This window comes from Mytilus trossulus, chromosome 8 (assembly GCF_036588685.1).
Source record: "Mytilus trossulus isolate FHL-02 chromosome 8, PNRI_Mtr1.1.1.hap1, whole genome shotgun sequence".
Lineage (NCBI taxonomy): Eukaryota > Metazoa > Mollusca > Bivalvia > Mytilida > Mytilidae > Mytilus > Mytilus trossulus.
Window position 1 is genome coordinate 62,079,892 of NC_086380.1, and position 19,358 is coordinate 62,099,249.

Consider the following 19,358-nt stretch of genomic DNA (forward strand, 5'->3'; position numbering starts at 1 on the left):
CGGTTTTCTAAAAGAAAACATTTGTCTATGCTACCCATAGGGCCCTTTTTTAAACTAAGTCCCCCGTTGGCAGCTATCTTTGTTGATGGATTTGCTACAGAGTAACAACACTTGGTCAGCACTTCATAAGGAACATTCATGCCATGTTTGGTTTCCTTCTATTCAGTGGTTCTCTAAAAGAAGTCATTTGTGGATGTATTTCCCATAGGGTCCTATGTTAAAGTAAGTCCCCCGCTGGCGGCCATATTGGACGTTGGATTGGCGACAAAGTAACAACACTTCGTCAGCACCTCATCGGGAATATTCATACTATGTTTGATTTCATTCCATTCAGTGGTTCTCTAAAAGAAGATGTATGTATTGTCCATGGGGTCCTATGTTAAGCTGAGTCTCAGCTGGTGGCCATATTAAAGGATTGATTGACTCAAAAGTTACAACACGTCGTCAGCACATTATAAGGTACATTTATGTCATGTTTTTATTTCATTCTATTTGGTGGTTCTCTCAAGGAAGACATTTGTATGGATTTTCCTCAGGGTCCTATGTAAAAATCCCTCTTTGACGGCTGCCTTGGATGTTGGATTGGCTTTAAAGTAACAACAATTGGTCAGCACCATGTTTGGTTTAATTCAATTCAGTGCTTCTCTAAAATAAATATATGTGTATGCATTGTGCAAAAAGTTCTATGTTAAACGACGTGCCAGGTTGATGGATTTTCTACAATGTAACTTCACTTCGTCAGCGGCACACACGCAACATTTATGCCATGATTGGTTTCATTCCATTGTAGTTCGTCAATAGAAGACTTTTGAATGCATTACCCCTAGGGTCCTAGGTTAAACGTAGCCACTCTCTGGTGGCCATCTTGAATGATAAATTTGCTTCGGAGAAACAACAATTGATTAGCACTACATACAGAACATTCATGTCATTTTTGGTTTCATTGTTTTGAGTGGTTCTATTTAAGAAGACATTTGTATGTATTGTTTATAGGGTTCCTTATTGGACACAGCTGGCGGCTAACTTGGATAATGGATCAACTTCAAATGACAACACTTGGTCAGCACCTAATAAGAAACCTTCATACCATATTTATTTTTATTCAATTCAGTGGTTATTTAAAATAATATATTTGTATGTATTGTTCAGGTGTCCTATGTCAATCGAAATACCGTTCTGGCGGGCATCTTGGATTTTGGAACAGTAACAAAGTAAAAACAATTGGTAAGCCTATCATGCCATATTTAGTTTCATTCCTTTCAGCTGTTCGGTAGAAAAAGTTCAAAAAGTTAACGATGACGACGGACGACGATGATGGACGCCAAGTGATGAGAAAAGTTCACTTGTCCCTTTTGAAACCAATGTTAAAAACAAAATTAATTTATGATTTTAATTTTGAGGCCAATAACTCCTATAAGAAGTAGTTTGACAGTTTCGATGTCAATTGGTATTATATAGATCTCATCATTCTGTAAATTTTGCCACTTTGAAATCAAAACACGGATTTATATACAATATTAGGTCAATGTCAGGAAAAAAACCTTTTTGGTATGAGGCTGAGAAACTTGGGAAGGTCGAGGTTCTATCGAGCCCTTCCCCAGTTTTGCGCCGAGTACAAAAAAAAACACAAATGTGTAACTTATTTTCCTCCCTTAATGAACCCCTGATTGTAAAAAAAGATGTTCCGCTGGGCGCTGCTTCATACGACCGCAGGGGTCTGGACATTCAAGCTGGATACATCCCTGAATTTGGATTATGATTAAATCGTTGACACAGCATAGGTTTCTGATATAGAATGATTGTGGTCTGATGAACTTTAAATCTTTATTAATCTTTATTAATGCCTAAAAATTTAAAAAAAAACCATTTGAAAAAACTTTCTTTTTAATTTCTGAAATCTGAAATGAGAAAAAGTGTACCACTTCCCTTTTTTCACCTGCCCCTTTCCCATATTCCAAAAATACTTTCAATGCAAATGGAGTTTGCAACAATAACTACTCAATTAAATCCATCATAAAATATTAGAATATAAAATGTCATACATTCATGGTTAAAATTAATATTAAAAAACTTAAAGCTAATCATCATCATTGCTTAATAAATAAATTTTAAACTTGTATAATTTGAGAGAGATTTATACACAAGTTATTGACTGAAAACTACAAAAATGCTTATTTGGGCCTTTTTTAGACCCCAACTTATTGAAACCCCACTTGGAGCAAGAACTCCAAAACTCAATTCCAGCCTTTCCTTTGTAGTATGAAACCTTCACCTAAACACAAGTTATTGTCTGTAAACTAGAAAAATGCGTCTTTTTGGTCCTTTTTGGACCCTTGTTATTTCATGTTCGGGGATATTAACCCCAAACTGAAACCGAGACTTCCATTTGTTATATTGAACCTTGTGGTAAAATGTCAGAGAGATCCATAAAGTTACACACAAGTTATTGTCCTGAAACTACAAAAATTCGTTAGGGTTCCGCGGAACCCAGTGTCTCGCCTACTTTTGCTGTAATTCGAAAGTTCAAAAATATTCCTCTTGATACTATTTTTTGATTGTAAGAAGCTTCTGTCCAAATTTAATAAAATTCAAGGATAGTTTTTTAGTTTATGAATCTATTAAATATTTTAAAAAGTACAATTATCCCTATCTATAATGATTGGCCCAGTACTTTCAGTGGAAAATGTTAGTAAAAATTTATAAATTTTATGAAAATTGTTAAAAATTGACTATAAAGGGCAATAACTCAGTAGGGGGTCAATTGACCATTTTGGTCATGTTGACTTATTTTAAGTTCTAACTTTGCTGTAAATTATTGCTGTTTACAGTTTATCTCTATCTATAATAATATTCAAGATAATAACAAAAACGGCAAAATTTCCTTAAATTTTCCAATCCAGGGGCAACAACCTAACAATCAGTTGTCCAATACATTGAAAATTTTAGAGCAGATTGATCTTGACCTGATAAACAATATCAACCCCTATCAGATTTGCTCTAAATGCTTTGGTTTTTGAATTATAAGCCAAAAACTGCATTTTACCCCTATGTTCTATTTTTAGCCATAGCGGCCATCTTGGTTGGTTGGCCGGGTCACCAGACACAAATTTTAAACTGAATACTTCAATGATGATTGTGGCCAAGTTTAATTTTATTTGGCCCAGTAGTTTTAGAGGTGAAGAATTTTGTAAAAGATAACTAAGATTTACGAAAAATGGTTAAAAATTGACTTTAAAGGGCAATAACTCCTAAATGGGTCAATTGACCATTTTGGTCCTGTTGACTTATTTGTAGGTCTTACTTGGCTGAAAATATTTGCAATTTACAGTTTATCTCTATCTATAATAATATTCAATATAATAACCAAAAACATCAGAATTTCCTTAAAATTACCATTTCAGGGGCAGCAACCTAACAACCAGTTGTCCAATTCATCTGAAAATTTCAGGTCAGATAGATCTTGACATGATAAACATGTTTACACCTTGTCAGATTTGCTGTTAATGCTTTGGTTTTTGAGTTATAAGTCAAAAACTGCATTTTACCCCTATGTTCTATTCTTAGCCATGGCGACCATCTCGGTTGGTTGGTTGGGTCATCGGGCACAATTTTGAAACTACATACCCCAAAGATGATTGTGGCTGAGCTTGAATTAATTTAGCCTAGTAGTATCAGAGAAGATTTTTGTAAAAGATTACTAAGATTTACAAAAAATGGTTAAAAATTTACTATAAAGGGCGATAACTCCTAAAGGGGTCATCTGACCATTTTGGTTATGTTGATTTATTTGTAAATTTTACTTTGCTGAACATTATTGCTGTTTACAGTTTATCTCTATCTATGATATAATTCAAGATAATAACCAAAAACAGCAAAATTTCCTTCAAATTACCAATTCAGGGGCAGCAACCCAACAACGGGTTGTCTGATTCATCTGAAAATGTCGGGGCAGATAGATTTTGACCTGACAAACAATTTTACCCCTCTTTAGATTTGCTCTAAGGGCTTTAGTTTTTGATTTATAGGCCAAAAACTGCATTTTATCCCTATGTTCTATTTTTAGCCATGGCGGCCATCTTGATTGGTTGGCCAGATCACCGGACACAATTTTTGAACAAGATACCCTAATGATGATTTAAGTTTGGTTAAATTTGGCCCAGTAGTTTCAGAGGAGAAGATTTTTGTAAAAGTTAACGCCGGACGCATGACGACGACGGACGACGACGGACGACGCTGGACGCCGGACGCCAAGTGATAAAATTCAAGGATAGTTTAATTTTAGTACAAATTAAAAACAGTATAGGAAAGTTATTAAAATTCTAAAAACTTTAACTACAGAGTGAATGTGTTGTTTCCTGGCAAAAAATCTAAGCCCATTTAAAAGTGAAATACAGATAAAATGGATTTATTTTTTTACAAAATTTACTTCTGAATAATATCTTATGACTATAAACAAGCTTCTGTCTAAGTTTGGTAAAATTCAGTACGACGACGACAGAATGTAGGATCGCTGTGTCTCTCTTTTTCGTCTTAACTCGAAGGCTCGACAAAATACTTGTTTTTTGGCCGCTTTTTGGCACTTAATTCATTTAATTGCTAGACTGTTTGTCCCATAATCCTTAAAATAAATCCCAACCTTCTACTTATGGTATTAAACATTATGTTACAATTTCAGAGCAATTGAAATACTTATGATGTCCTGAAACTAGATAAATACTTGTGTAAGGCCACTTTTGCCCCTTTGGGTCCATTTGGGTCCCTAACTACTAAATCTTTGGTATCATATCCCTCAAAATCGACCCCAACCTTCTTTTTGTGGTTATAAACATTGTGTCAACATTATCTTGAATTTTATTTACTTATACTAAAGTTATTATTCAGAAACCATCTGTCATCGGACAACGATGACGACGATGACAACGACGTGATACCAATATACAATCAACATTTTTTTTAATTTTTGCGGTCGTATAAAAAATAACTGAAACAGGTGAATTACAAGTAAATATCAATATGCCAGTCCTGAAGAGGAACCACTAATCGTCATTGTTTGGAATGATTCTCAAATATTGGATGAACACGAATGAACCAGAGATATAATCTTAAACATAAGATTTACAAGCAATTTAAAGATTTGGTTCATATACATGAATTACAATTGGTTTTTGATAAAAACAAAAGCAAATCAAAACAAAACAAAACCAACAAAAAACAATCTTCCAGGAAAATATATTTGAAAGTATCAATTTGTTACCAAAGCAAGAGATGAAATGAATACAGTACGGTCCAAACGTTACAGACTGTTGTATAGTTGTTTACAAAAGTTTGAATTTTTCGAAAAACTAAGGATTGTCTTATCCCAGGCATAGATAACCTTAGCCGAATTCGGCACAACTGTTTGGACTTTTGGATCCTCAATGCTTTTCAACTTTGTACTTTTTTGGCTTTATAAATATTTAGATATGAGCGTCACTGATGAGTCTTACGAAGACGAAACGCGCGTCTGTCGTACTTAATTATAATCCTGGTACATTGGATAACTATTTATGAAAATACTAATCAAGAGAAAGATAACTCTTGTAGATTTATTGTGAAATTCATTTTCTTACAATTTTTGTTTGCACACAAATTGGTATACAGGCATCCATAATAAAAATTGCAAGCAATCGTGGCACACTATATATAGGGTTCTGAAACTCTTTTCTGCATGGTATTGCTACTGTCAGTGTAATGGTGACTGAAAACAGTAAGTCCATTTATCAATAAAATACTTAAATTTTATTAAAAATCATACTTTTTTCTTCAGATGCTATTGCTTGATCTTGAATATAAACTTCTGTCCCAAATTTTAAAACAATTCATGAAGTTTTACAAATTGATCATTCGAAATTCAAAAATATAAATCTTAGACTTTGATTAAATGTTAACTGCAAAAAACAAAGTCAACCTATCAGACACATTCTGAGAGGAAAAACTATATATTAAAACATTTCTTTACTGAGATATAAGAAGTTGTGAACCAATTTCTTACTGACCAGGCATGAAATATTTGTCACTAGACATTAAATTGTGCATTCATGAAAATGAGGAATATGTCAAAGAGACAACAACCCTGTGAAAGAGCAGAAAACTGCCGAAGGTCACTTAAAGGTTACTAATGGATATTCAACACAGCGACAAAATCCTGCACACGGAGGCGGGCTTCAGCATATGTTTTCTAGTTCAGTGATAATAGATTTCACAATAGACTTTTAAACATGTAGAAACCTTATTTAAACATAGAAGTCAATTATTCGAAGTGACTTCTCATAATTTTGCAGTAAATCTCCAGTTGAACTTTATTCAAATTTGTTTTAATCTTTCTTTTTTTATTTTAATATAATTTAATATTTAAAACATCATAGTTGTGTATAAATGTCAGCTAGGTTTTTATTCGACAAAAAGAAACGTATTTGAAACTAATTATCCCACACAACTATGATAATATAATTTTTATGTTTTCATTCTTATTTTACGCGACATGACGCATTGTATAATATGTAGCTAGATTAATCTCATTATGTAATGTTCAAGTAGACGTGTTAAGAAAGGGATTTAAATAATGCACCGATATTATGTAACAATAACGATATAAGATTTAAGTGTGGACTTTCTCAAAATATCACTGCACGAAGGATGTCAATACATTTGTTGTACGTGACATAGTTTACCTGTGTGGTGTGTTTGATACAAAAAAATCAAATACTTATCGTTAACTACAAATTTTGACTTTCATGGACATTTCATAAATATGGACGGTACTTTACATAAATGTTATCACCTAAAAAAGAAAACTCTATTCCCAACTTAAAATTTCTGGAAGAAGTTTAGGTCGCTGCGCAGCGTTTTGTTGTCCATGAAAACCCACATTTCACAAGTCATACACAAGTTGTATTGTCTACTACTTTCTTCGTATGAATATAGTGGTGTTCAGATATTTTGGAGTCGAGAAACTCTGATAACAAAACAATAATCAACATTTCACCAACATGTAAATCTAAAACGTTATAGTGTCTGAATGAGTTTTACTACAAAGAAAAGTCGATTACCTGTTCTGTCCGAGGACCTTACAGAAGGAAGTCGATAGAAAGATAATACCAAGGAAAATGTTAAGATAGAATAAGTGCATCACACATTTTAACGAGTTTTGCAAGTATTGTGCTCATTCAGTATTATATTAAACTCCAGAAAATAAAGAAAAAAAGAAAACAAAACGAGTCACTTCATATATTTCTCTTCGAAGTTGAAATATCTAACAAACGTAATATATTAAATACGGTTATAGAGACCTGCTTCTTCTTTATAACGACCCCAAGGATAATTTCGATGAATAAGTTGTTATGGTTAGAGCATAGAAAATATTCTCAGAAATGTATATTAAAAGATCACTTATGATCGAATGTGACACGAGGAGATAAACCTTAACACAATAAACAAACATTGCTTAATTTTTGTTGAAAAGTTGTAATACGTCAGTCTTGTAGACGCTGAATAATAAATACAACAGTTATGTTTGGTTTTGAATCATTTTCAGCTTCATGGAAACAAACTTATGCAGATCATGAAACGATCAATGTTCGTTTGAAAAGGGGAAACAATGATCTTAATGATCCATAACTAAATTTGAAAGGAAAAAATTGTATGATCATTATGATAATTATATAAATAACGATAATGTTGTTTTAATGGTCCTGTTCGTTGTATTGTCGAATGTATTGTAAATATTGTATTTCTATTATACACCTCAGGATTATCAAACACATCATACAGGTATATACAACGAATAATCATTTGTGATTTTTGAGATTCTCCCCACATTAGACTGTTGAATCATTCGTATTTAACATCAGCGCCAGAAGTTGCATTAACTTTAATTTCTATCACGGCTTATACAACACGCAAGTTTTATTCCCCAACTCGAAAAGGTAAGATATTTTCAAGTAGCATTCCAGTGATAATCACTAAAATGAACACGTAATTGCTTTAAGTTTGTTTACTGCTAGCTATCATCATCGTCATATATCATTTTTATTGTATAATACGCCTTACGAATGTTTCATCTGTATAAAACTCATTAGACAATAGTGATGTAGATTTAAAAAAATTTGTAAGGGTTCCGCGGATCCCAGTGTCTCGCCTACTTTTGCTGTGTAAATCGCAGGCTCATCAAAAATGAGGAAAAAAATCAATAAAAATATTCCTCTTGATACTATCTTTTGATTGTAAGAAGCTTCTCTCCAAGTTTGGTAAAAATCTAGGATTGTTAATGAATCTAATAAATGTTTTGAAAACTTTAACTGCAGACTGTATGTAATGTTAACTGGAAGAAAAGCTTTCCCCGCAGAAAAAACTAAGTCCATTTAAAAGTAAAATACATAAAAAATGGAGTTATCTTTTCCAAATTTACTTCTGGATACTATCTTATCATGCTTATGATCATACATAAGCTTCTGTCCAAGTTTGATACAAACCACGGATAGTTTAAGAAAGTTATTAAAATTTTAAAAACTTTAACCACAGAGTGAATGTAATGTTTCCCCGCAGAAAAACTAAGTCAATTTAAAAGTAAAATACGGAAAAAAATAGATTTATTTTTTTACTAAATTTGCTTCTGGATACTATCATATGATCATAAACAAGCTTCTGTCCGAGTTTGGTACAAACCAAGGATAGTTTAAGAAAACTATCAAAATTCTAAAAACTTTAACCACAGAGCGAATGTAATGTTTCCCCGCAGAAAAACTAAGTCAATTTAAAAGTAAAATACGGAAAAAATGGAATTTTATTTTTACAAAATTTACTTCTGGATACTATCTTATGATCATAAACAAGCTTCTGTCCAAGTTTGGTAGAAATCGAGTATAGTTTAAGAAAGTTATTAAAATTTCAAAAACTTTAACCACAGAGTGAATATTTGTTGACGCCGCCGACGACACCGACGACGACGGAAAGTAGGATCGCTTAGTCTCGCTTTTTCGACTAAAGTCGAAGGCTCGACAAAAAAGGAAATGCCAATTCAACTGCGAAGTTGGTTATATATAAGAAAACGAAATTCCGACAAGCATATGTTGTTAATGTCAGTCTGAGTATCTTCAAAGCATAAGTAAAAAAAAACCAACAAAAACAATGTTTAAGTTTAAGACACTTTCAAATTCATATGTCAGTCAGGTTAATTGAAGTCTGGAGCTGACATGTCAGTTAACTGCTAGTAGTCTGTTGTTATTTATGTATTATTGTCATTTTGTTTATTTTCTTTGGTTACATCTTCTGACATCAGACTCGGACTTCTCTTGAACTGAATTTTAATGTGCGTATTGTTATGCGTTTACTTTTCTACATTGGTTAGAGGTATAGGGGGAGGGTTGAGATCGCACAAACATGTTTAACTCCGCTGCTTTTTTGCGCCTGTCCCAAGTCAGGAGCCTCTGGCCTTTGTTAGTCTTGTATTAGTTTAATTTTAGTTTCTTGTGTACAATTTGGAAATTATTATGGCGTTTATCATCACTGAACTAGTATATATTTGTTTAGGGGCCAGCTGAAAGACGCCTCCGGGTGCGGGAATTTCTCGCTACATTGAAGACCTGTTGGTGACCTTCTGCTGTTGTTTTTTTTATTTGGTCGGGTTGTTGTCTCTTTGACACATTCCTCATTTCCATTTTCAATTTCATTTTAACATGGCTAGGCATTATATTTGACCACATTTTACACCTCGCTAACGCTCAGTGTAAAATGTCGACAAATATAATGCCTATCCATGTTAAAATTAGCATAGAGCAAGACATGAAGGAATTATTTCTTAATTAGAGATAGGGGATGGGATTGTTGTAATGATATTTGGAATATATTTGTTCTCATCTGTGTAACGGATATTCTATAACGGTCAACAAACTCGTTATGGAGTCCGTTTAATTTATGAACAGACGATTCCAACTTCATCACTTTGAACTCTAGGTTTATAAGCGTCCTGGTTAGGAAATATCGTTTATCCTTGGAGATATATACTCGGTCTGCAGGCGCTGCTTGAGTTTTGCTACATTGAATCGGAAAGTTCATATAATTCGAAACAATCTCTTTCGACTTATATTGGAATATAATATACAATTTTTAATTTGCACTATTTAAAATAACTGTCCTGCATATAGGTTGCTGAAAAGAAATAAGGTTTTTCACTTTATCTTAAATTTATTAATGCAAATAATTGGCTTTATTTTTTTCAGGAAAATTGCACCATGAGAGTTTTCTTTCCTTTTTGCATCATACTGATATGTTTGTCGGGTAAGTTAGTATTATTCCCACATAGAATAATTCTAAAGAGACAATATTTAAACACCATAACACAATGAATATGGTAGACGGCGATCCGCCACAAAATTTGTATTACGAACTGTTTTAATTGGTTTATCGAAGGATTTAATCAAAATAATGAGTGAGTATAATTTTCGTAAGTGCCCATTACTCCAAACACAGGACAGCACCACACAAGTGAAGAAAATATATTATCAATGGACTAAATACTTCCATTTCCTTTCATGGTTTCCAAAATGTGCAAGGGTTCCGCGGAAACCAAGTGTCTCGCCTACTTTTGCTGTAAATCGCAGGCTCAACAAAAGTGGGAAAAAATATTCCTCTTGATACTATCTTATGATTGTAAGAAGCTTCTGTCCAAGTTTGGTAAAGAAATCTAGGATAGTTAATGAATCTAATAAATGATTTGAAAACTTTAACTGCAGACTGTATGTAATTTTAACTGGAAGAAAATCTAAGTCCATTTAAAAGTAAATACTATATAATGATCATAAACAAGCTCCTGTCCAAGTTTGGTACAAACCCAGGATAGTTTAAGAAAGTTATTAAAATTCTAAAAACTTTAACCACAGTGTGAATGCTATGTTTTTATGTTTACCCGCAGAAAAAAACTAAGTCCATTTATAAGTAAAATACGGAAAAATTGGAATTTTATTTTTACACAATTTACTTCTGGATATTATTTTATGATCATAAACAAGCTTCTGTCCAAGTTTGGTACAAACCCAGGATAGTTTAAGAAAGTTATTAAAATTCTAAAAACTTTAACCACAGTGTGAATATTTGTGGACGCCGCCGCCGCCGCCGACGACGACGGAATGTAGGATCGCTTAGTCTTGCTTTTTCGACTAAAGTCGAAGGCTCGACAATAATAGAGGATTACTGCTCACAAGGAATCTATTAAACCAAGAGTTTCAAATGGTCAAGTTGAAGTTATCCCTTCGTAAATTTTACGGACGCCATCACGAGTTGGTTGACTGTTATGGAATATCTGTTTTACGGATGATATCGGATATGTTCCTTGTGTCGTAATTTCGTAATATGATCCCGTTCCCTTTGCGTGATAGTGAAATACCGAATAAGAGTATTTTTCGAGTTTGAAATAACATGAGCAACACGAATTAGGGGCGCCACATATGTAGTAGAATCTACTTACTCTTCCGGAACACCTGATATCACCCCAACTTTTTGGTGGGGTTAGTGTTGTTTAGTCTTTAGTTTTCTATGTTGTTTTGTGTACTATTATTTGCCTGTTAGTCTTTTTTTATTTATTAGCCATGGCGTTGTCAGTTTATTTTCTAATTCTGAGTGTGACTCCCCCTTGCATCTTTCGCTGCTCTTTTACATGAACGGGTAAGGCGTACGTTTTCATAACAATGGCGCATTGTTTCCAATCCACATTCAAATGTATAGCAAATAAATAAAATTCGGTAATTCCTTAAAATTCAATAGTAGAATAGACATACTTAGTTATTAAATAAACCTTGTAAAAAGTTCAAAAGAGGTCTCTGTGAATCAATTGGTACACTCAATTTTTTCTGACACTCTGATTCGTCATGAAGGAGAAAAATAAGTTCTCAAATTATAACTAACATAGGTTGCTAGAGATTTAGAAGTAAAGGCAACAGTAGCATACCGCTGTTCGAAATTTATAAAACGATAGAGAAAAAACATATCCGGGTTAATACAAACTAAAACTGAGGGAAACGTATCAAATATAAGAGATCTACGACACAACAGAAACACAACATAAAAATGTAACATCCCTACCGGACCTGGTCGTCAATAAAGGGACGTATTTAATCACCGTTGGTTTTTTTTTTTTTTTATTAATGAGGTATTGTAGGAATTGAAAAACTCTAATTATATGCACGCATTCCAATTACAATATTCGTAAATATTTGTATAATACAATAAGGCATATGTGACCCGCCATGACATTTGCAGGCTTATGGAGGTAGAACGTCATTGCTAGAAAAATTATAAACATGATAAATATCGAGATTCAATGAAATACGTATGTGTGAAGAAAAGATAAACACTTTCGTTGGCTTCTTTTTTGCGGACGCCGAACTATACATCATATATAAGTTTTGAAGAAGTTTTACTTTATCGTGTGAAGTGAAAAATATTTGAATCTACATTTTAAACTGATACAAAAAAAATCAAATTTCTGCTTTATAGATTTCCTTTCATAAATGAAGTCTGAAATATATCCATAATAAATGCACCGTATCAAATGCATATAAGAGAACACCTACTTAAAAACTGTTACGCGTCGCTTACTATGTATAGAGACATGCATAATAAATCTAAATAAAAAAAAGGAATTCTTAAAGCTTACTTTGATAAATTTTAAACTTACTTCATTTCAACAAGTTTAAATTAAATGTTCTAAAATAGAGCTACAAACAAACAAATACTGCTCTGCTCTAAAGTGTTTCTTTCATAAATGAAGTCTGAAATATATCCATAATAAATGCACCGTATCAAATTAATATATGAGAACACCTACTTATAAACTGTTACGCGTCGCTCACTATGTATAGAGACATGCATAATAAATCTAAATTAAAAAAAAAGGAATTCTTAAAGCTTACTTTGACAAATTTCAAACTAACTTCATTTCAACAAGTTTAAATTACATGTTCTAAAAAAGAGCTAAAAATTGTTTGCATTGCAGTAAATTTAAGTCTTTGAAATTTTATTCACATACGCTATTCAACATCACTAAAAGCCGATAAATACAATAATTTTGTGTTTTATAAATTAGTGGCTTCAATAAATAAAAGTCGTCATAGAACAATCTCATTTTTATACCGGTATTCGAAATGACTCGTTTCATTGCTATTACAACAAATATGTCATAATAACATGACAGAGAGTTTTGTTTCGGACTATTTTAGATAAATATACAAAAATCAAATTTTAGACAATGTACCCAACTAAGCCTTGAAATGGCTAGTCACATATAGTTAACGGCGATTTTCTCACAATGACGTTTTACCCCCATAAGCCTGGATATGTCGTGGCTGGTCACAATTATATCAAGCATGACGGATTACCGGCATACTTAGAGTATGTTTGCGTTTGTTTTTATATGTCGCGAGTTCTAGATACACTCAATGTTATGATAATATGAGTGAGACAGCAACTAGAGGTACAAACAAAACCACTTCACGATTGTAAAGGTCACATTCTGTCAATATTATATCAGGCGATTAACTAATTATTTATTTTGTAAAAAAGATTATCAGACTTTATCATTTCGACCACAAATAAGTTGACATAAGTGACTGCATATGGCCTTTAAAAATATAAGCCTGATTATAAAAAATTGTTTTAGTAAAAATATCTATTTGTTTTAGGGTTTGATCATACTGATGCAGCTGTTAAATGCTTCAAAACTTACTGTAAGAACAATGATGGTTGCAGATTTGGATGTTTCGCCCGTGGTTGTGGTTACAAACATTCCTGCAATGTTGAAGATCGGCGATGCTGCTGTGATGGATGTATCTCCGATGCTGGTTAATTCGGCACTTTAAATATTGTCAAGTGCCGAGAATGTGTTTATTCGTGCATATAAGATTATAACATTAGTCTACGATTAAAAAGTTTGGGCATTTTGATTGGTATTTATACAAATTGTTATCCATCATCATTAATTATAATATTTGAACATTTCAATTGTCGAGCAGGGAAACTTTCTAAATGCTGTATTATGCCTAATATGCCTAATGATTTTGTGCACTGCAAAAATAATCACATTTGTCTAGGACAGTTGCATTTCTAAAAATACATAAACTATAGTACAATTCATATATTTGGTATTTTTATTGGCTAATCTAAGAGCCACAAAGGTTTTTTGTTTGATGTTAGGAGCACGCCGTCATTTTATTTGAACAAAATGATGCGTTGGATGATTTCTGGAATTCTACAACTCTTTGATGAATTATTTCAATCTAATATTTCAGTAGAGGTTGTGTCGGTTCTTGATAATTTCTTTTTTTTTTGTTACAAACCATAAAACTATTTCCACATCTTATACAAACTTCTATTTAACCGATTGTGTCAAAGACGAATTGTGTATATGTGTCACCTAACGTCCTAACGTTCATGCATTCCAAATTTCATCCAAAAACAAAATACAAAGACTTCTTATTCGGACGACTCCATTACAAAACACATTAGACGAGTTGATAACAGCTACCATATTCCTAACGTGATACAGGCATTTTTTTGGTTTAATTGCTATATAAACCTCTCACTTGTTTGATAGCCAAATAAAATGACATTACATTGACAAAGATGTGTAAACATAAACTGTTATCACAGAGATATGTCTCGCCTTTTTGTAATTTTAATCACAAACTAATACATGTAATGTAAGCAAACCATTAAAAGTCAATAGACCATGACTGAGGGGGCGGAGCCAAATAATCACCATGGCAATGAGATGTGACAATGCTAATACATCTGCATACCAATTATCATTGATGTACCACAAGTGGATCTCCATAAACTGACCTAATCACAAAGTAATACATGTAAAGCAAGCAAACCATTCAAAGTCAATAGACCATGACTGAGGGGGCGGAGCCAAAAAATCTCCATGGCAATGAGATGTGGCAATGGTAATACATCTGCATACCAATTATCATTGACGTACCACAAGTGGATCTCCATAAACTGACCTAATCACAAACTAATACATGTAAAGTAAGAAAACCATTCAAAGTCAATAGAACATGACTGAGGGGGCGGAGCCAAATAATCTCCATGGCAATGCGATGTGGCATTGGTAATACATCTGCATACCAATTATCATTGACATACCACTAGTGGTTCCCAATAAAACTGAGCTAATCACAAACTAATACATTGTTGACGCCATCGCCGTCGCCGACGCCAGAAACGGCATACCTATGTCTCGCTTATTGACTCCGTCAAGGCGACAGAAAAAACCAGCAGACATAATGGTTAAAAATGTCAAAATAGGGGTACAGCAATTATAAACGTGTTATAATCTGAATCACTATAAAACAAGCTAATACGTCAAAAAAGATAATTAAAAAGGCATATGGACAAAGTGCTGGAGAATAAAAAAATATAAGAATATAAACTTATGTTTATCACATACATTTTATTACTGAATTATCAACTTTTGTGAAGATGACAGTTGTCTCTTGAATGTGTCAAAAAATAAATAACAATCAAAGTGCTTTAAGCACTGAGGGTAAATATTGCTTCAATTTATCAGTGGGAAGTGAAATTAAATATTACATTGGTTGTAGTTGATTGAACATGTTTAACCCCGCCACATTATTTATGTATGTGCCTGTCCCAAGTCAGGAGCATGTAATTCCGTGGTTGTCGTTTGTTTATTTGTTACATATTTGTTTTTCGTTCATCTTTTTACATAAATAAGGCCGTTAGTTTTCTCGCTTGAATGGTTTTACAGTCTTATCGGGGCCTTTTATATCTGACTATGCGGTATGGGCTTTGCTCATTGTTGAAGGCCGTACGGTGACCTATAGTTGTTAGTGTTTGTGTCATTTTGGTCTTTTGTGGATAGCTGTCTCATTGGCAATCATACCACATCTTCTTTTTTTTATATTAACAGCAATTCAAGACAAAGGAAAATAACTCCAATTTTTAACAATGTCATCATTTACAATTTAGAACAGATGTTAGATCGCTGCACCTTGCAAAAGTTATGTAATTTTCTAAACAAGTGTAACATTATTTTGTGTCTTGGATATCTGAGCATGTATTACATCAAAAATTTCTGGAAAGGTTCACAGATAGGATGTATGTCACAATTGACAAATGATTGAGGTAGTGATACGTCTTGGTAGATTTAGATATCAAGTCAGTCCCATAAGGTTTGATTGCATTACATTATATAGAGTGTTTTTAGGTAAAGATTGCATGCATTACATGCAATCTTTACCTAAAAACACTCTAGAGAAAATTCAAAAAGGAGAGTTCATAATCAAATGGCAAAATCAAAAGCTCAAACACATCAAACGAATGGATAACAACTGCCATATTCCTGAATTGGTACAGGCATTTTTTATGTAGAAATTGTGGGATAAACCTGGTTTTATAACTAATTAACCTCTCACTTGCATGACAGTCTTTTATTTTTTTGTTATTATCTTGACAACAATGTATGAACAAAACAGACAGACTTAATAGGCATAATGTAAGTGAATCACTATAAAAACGAACAAATCTATCCGTAAAGAAAAACATAAAGGCATATAACAGTATTTAATTGATCAACACTATTTATCACCTAAAAAGACTTTCAGCAACCTTGGCAGCCAGTTTTGTAAGGTGGAAAAAACTCAACCTCTGGACGCATTAATTTTATGGCCTTGCTAGTCTAATTTACAAGGATTTAAGCATCACTGACGAAGCATTTATTTTAGAAATTCGCATCTGTAATTGTTTAAGTCATTCCAGGCGTGATAAAAACCAAAACTTCAAAAAATATTCTAATGGCCTTATTTTCAAATTGGCTCATTTTATTTTACAATTGTGAATAAACATTTAAATTTTAAATACATAGTAATCTTAAAATACTTTTGGCATCAAATGCCTTCCAGTTTATATTTAACTAGAACTATAACAACTTGTCAACAAATACTTCAGTATAAGACTTAAATAAATTGACTGGTCAACCAATACTACAAAGCAACTAGTAATGACCACACTTTATTATTTAAATACAGTGAGACATGTTTAACCTGATAGTTTTATTATGGATAAAACCTTTACTGTAAAGTGGGGGATTTAACTTCGTTTATTTCGTGGAAAGAATATATTCACGAAATTAAAAACCCCACGAAAATTTAACCTACATATAATATCACTTCTATTTACTGGAAACCACGAAATTAAATCCCCATGAAATCTTGTATAGAGACAAAACCCAAAATTTTAACCCCAAGAAAATTAATGTTTCTACAGTTTTGAAAACAAAACAACTTTAACTTTAAATTTTCTAAGCAAGGCAGGTGTCCGTGCTGTCTTCAAATAGTATAAACAGAACTAACTATGCCTATGTTCTGGTATGAGAAAACTTCTTTAATCACACATAACAAAATTAAAATAGAAAAGTCAAATATTTATGTCCATTTGAAAAATATATGCAAAGTGTGCCAGATTGGATACAACCATTATCAATGAGTTGAAGATTAACAAACTGATCAGCAATTTTTTTTCATAAGGTCAAATTATGGAACGAGAAACTACTGACCAAAAATTAGGAGGTTAACATTATGAGATGAAGAAATATTGTTACAAAACTGGTTGGTTCTGTTTTTAAAGAGAAGAGCAACATTTAACACAAAAAAAGATTTAATGAATTATGCTAATTTTGCTTTTTTTCAAGGTCTGAATAATGATGCTAGTCATCATAACCTCTCTTTTGAAAATGTATAAAGGTGGTACCTAACACTACAGGGAGATAACTCTGCAAAATCAGCTCAACGTTTTAATCATGTTGTATTTCTATGGAAAGATTAGGCTTCTCAATGATCAAAATTAGTTGTTGTCAAACCACTATATTATCCAACCAATTTTTTCCTAGAAAGTGATTGGTTCAAGTTTTTTGAAAATTTCATATTTTTTTCAAAGGGTCAAAGTAAATATTTTGTCATAATTTTATTTTAATTAAAAGAGCCAAACTAATTTTAGTCAAAGTGTTGGGTACAACCTTAACTAAATTCAGAGACCAATTTTCTATATTCTAAATATTTTGAACCAACCATTCCCAAATTTTCATTTCTTATGCCAATTTCGTTTTCCCCTAACTCTCTATTCTTTAAACTTTATTCAGGACATTATATATAATCAAATTACTTTTAAATGCAAAATTAAAATAATTTGTCAATTGTCTTTTAACTTCATAATTCGACACTGGGACCTATATTCCTTAACTTAATCAACTTAAGCAAAGTTGGATATCTATTAATCTAAATCCTGATAAATGATATTGAGACATTCCTTCACTAAATGAATGAAGAATGAATGCAAAAGGCTAGTAGCTTTGAAAAAATAATTAAACACATTGAATCATACACATATTAAAATGTACAGTTCATATATTACAATGGGTTTGGGAAAAATACAAACAAAACAAAACAAAAATGTCCTCATGGTATTTTTTTGAAAGTTTTAACCTATCACCTGATACACAAGTTAAAATGAATACAGATAAGTTTGAATGTCAAAGATCGATGTATACTTTTTTGGAAATACTTATCAAGAGGCCTCTTGTAGATTAACTTATTATAAGATCTTACAGTTCAGACATAGTTTTACAAAAATGATATACAGGCACCGATATTTAAAATGACAAGCCAGCATAACAACATTTTTTAAGGGTTTTGAACCTGATTCTGTCCGCTGCCACTGTTATGGTGTCTGGTAAATGAATGATTTTAACCTTTCAGGAGAGGCCTTGGTCTTGTAATTCTTATCTCTTTGAATGTGAAATTTGTTTGTCTGTCTTTAAAAATTTAATATACAATATTTTTGAATGGTACATTCTGAAGACAAATTTTAAATTCATAAATTATGCAATAAACCTAAATCTCAGGTTGCACAAATAAAAACAGAGACAATAACAGTTCAATAATTGATTCAAAATTCATGCACAGCATAAATTGTCATCATAACTTTCTTTGGAATTATCCAATCTATAACAAAAACACTTCATATAAAAATATATAATTTGAACAGCATCTGAAGCTGCATATGTACATAATTCTAGTGCAAATATTCTTCTTCTACTAATATTTGAAACAATTTTTTTTATAATGAACAACATCTGTTTTACTGTAAAAATGTGTGTAAAAGGGTAGAAAGTGAAGTTTAATTATTGAATGTAGGTCATGGGTCAATTTTCAGTATGCTTGTATAACCATTATGCAAAATTATTCAAACAATGATTCTTGGTTGAATGGAAGTTTTGAAAGTCCCTTCCTACCCCATACCTGCCA

At 32.5% G+C, this 19,358-nt stretch overlaps 1 long non-coding RNA gene across 1 annotated transcript; it reads left to right on the forward strand.

Annotated features, from left to right (window-relative positions):
* The first annotated feature begins 7,854 nt into the window (after window positions 1-7,854).
* Window positions 7,855-14,163, forward strand: LOC134682025 (uncharacterized). The gene is made up of 3 exons (XR_010100762.1): window positions 7,855-7,964; window positions 10,257-10,314; window positions 13,713-14,163. It is a non-coding gene; the product is annotated as an uncharacterized LOC134682025 (long non-coding RNA).
* The last annotated feature ends 5,195 nt before the right edge of the window (window positions 14,164-19,358 follow it).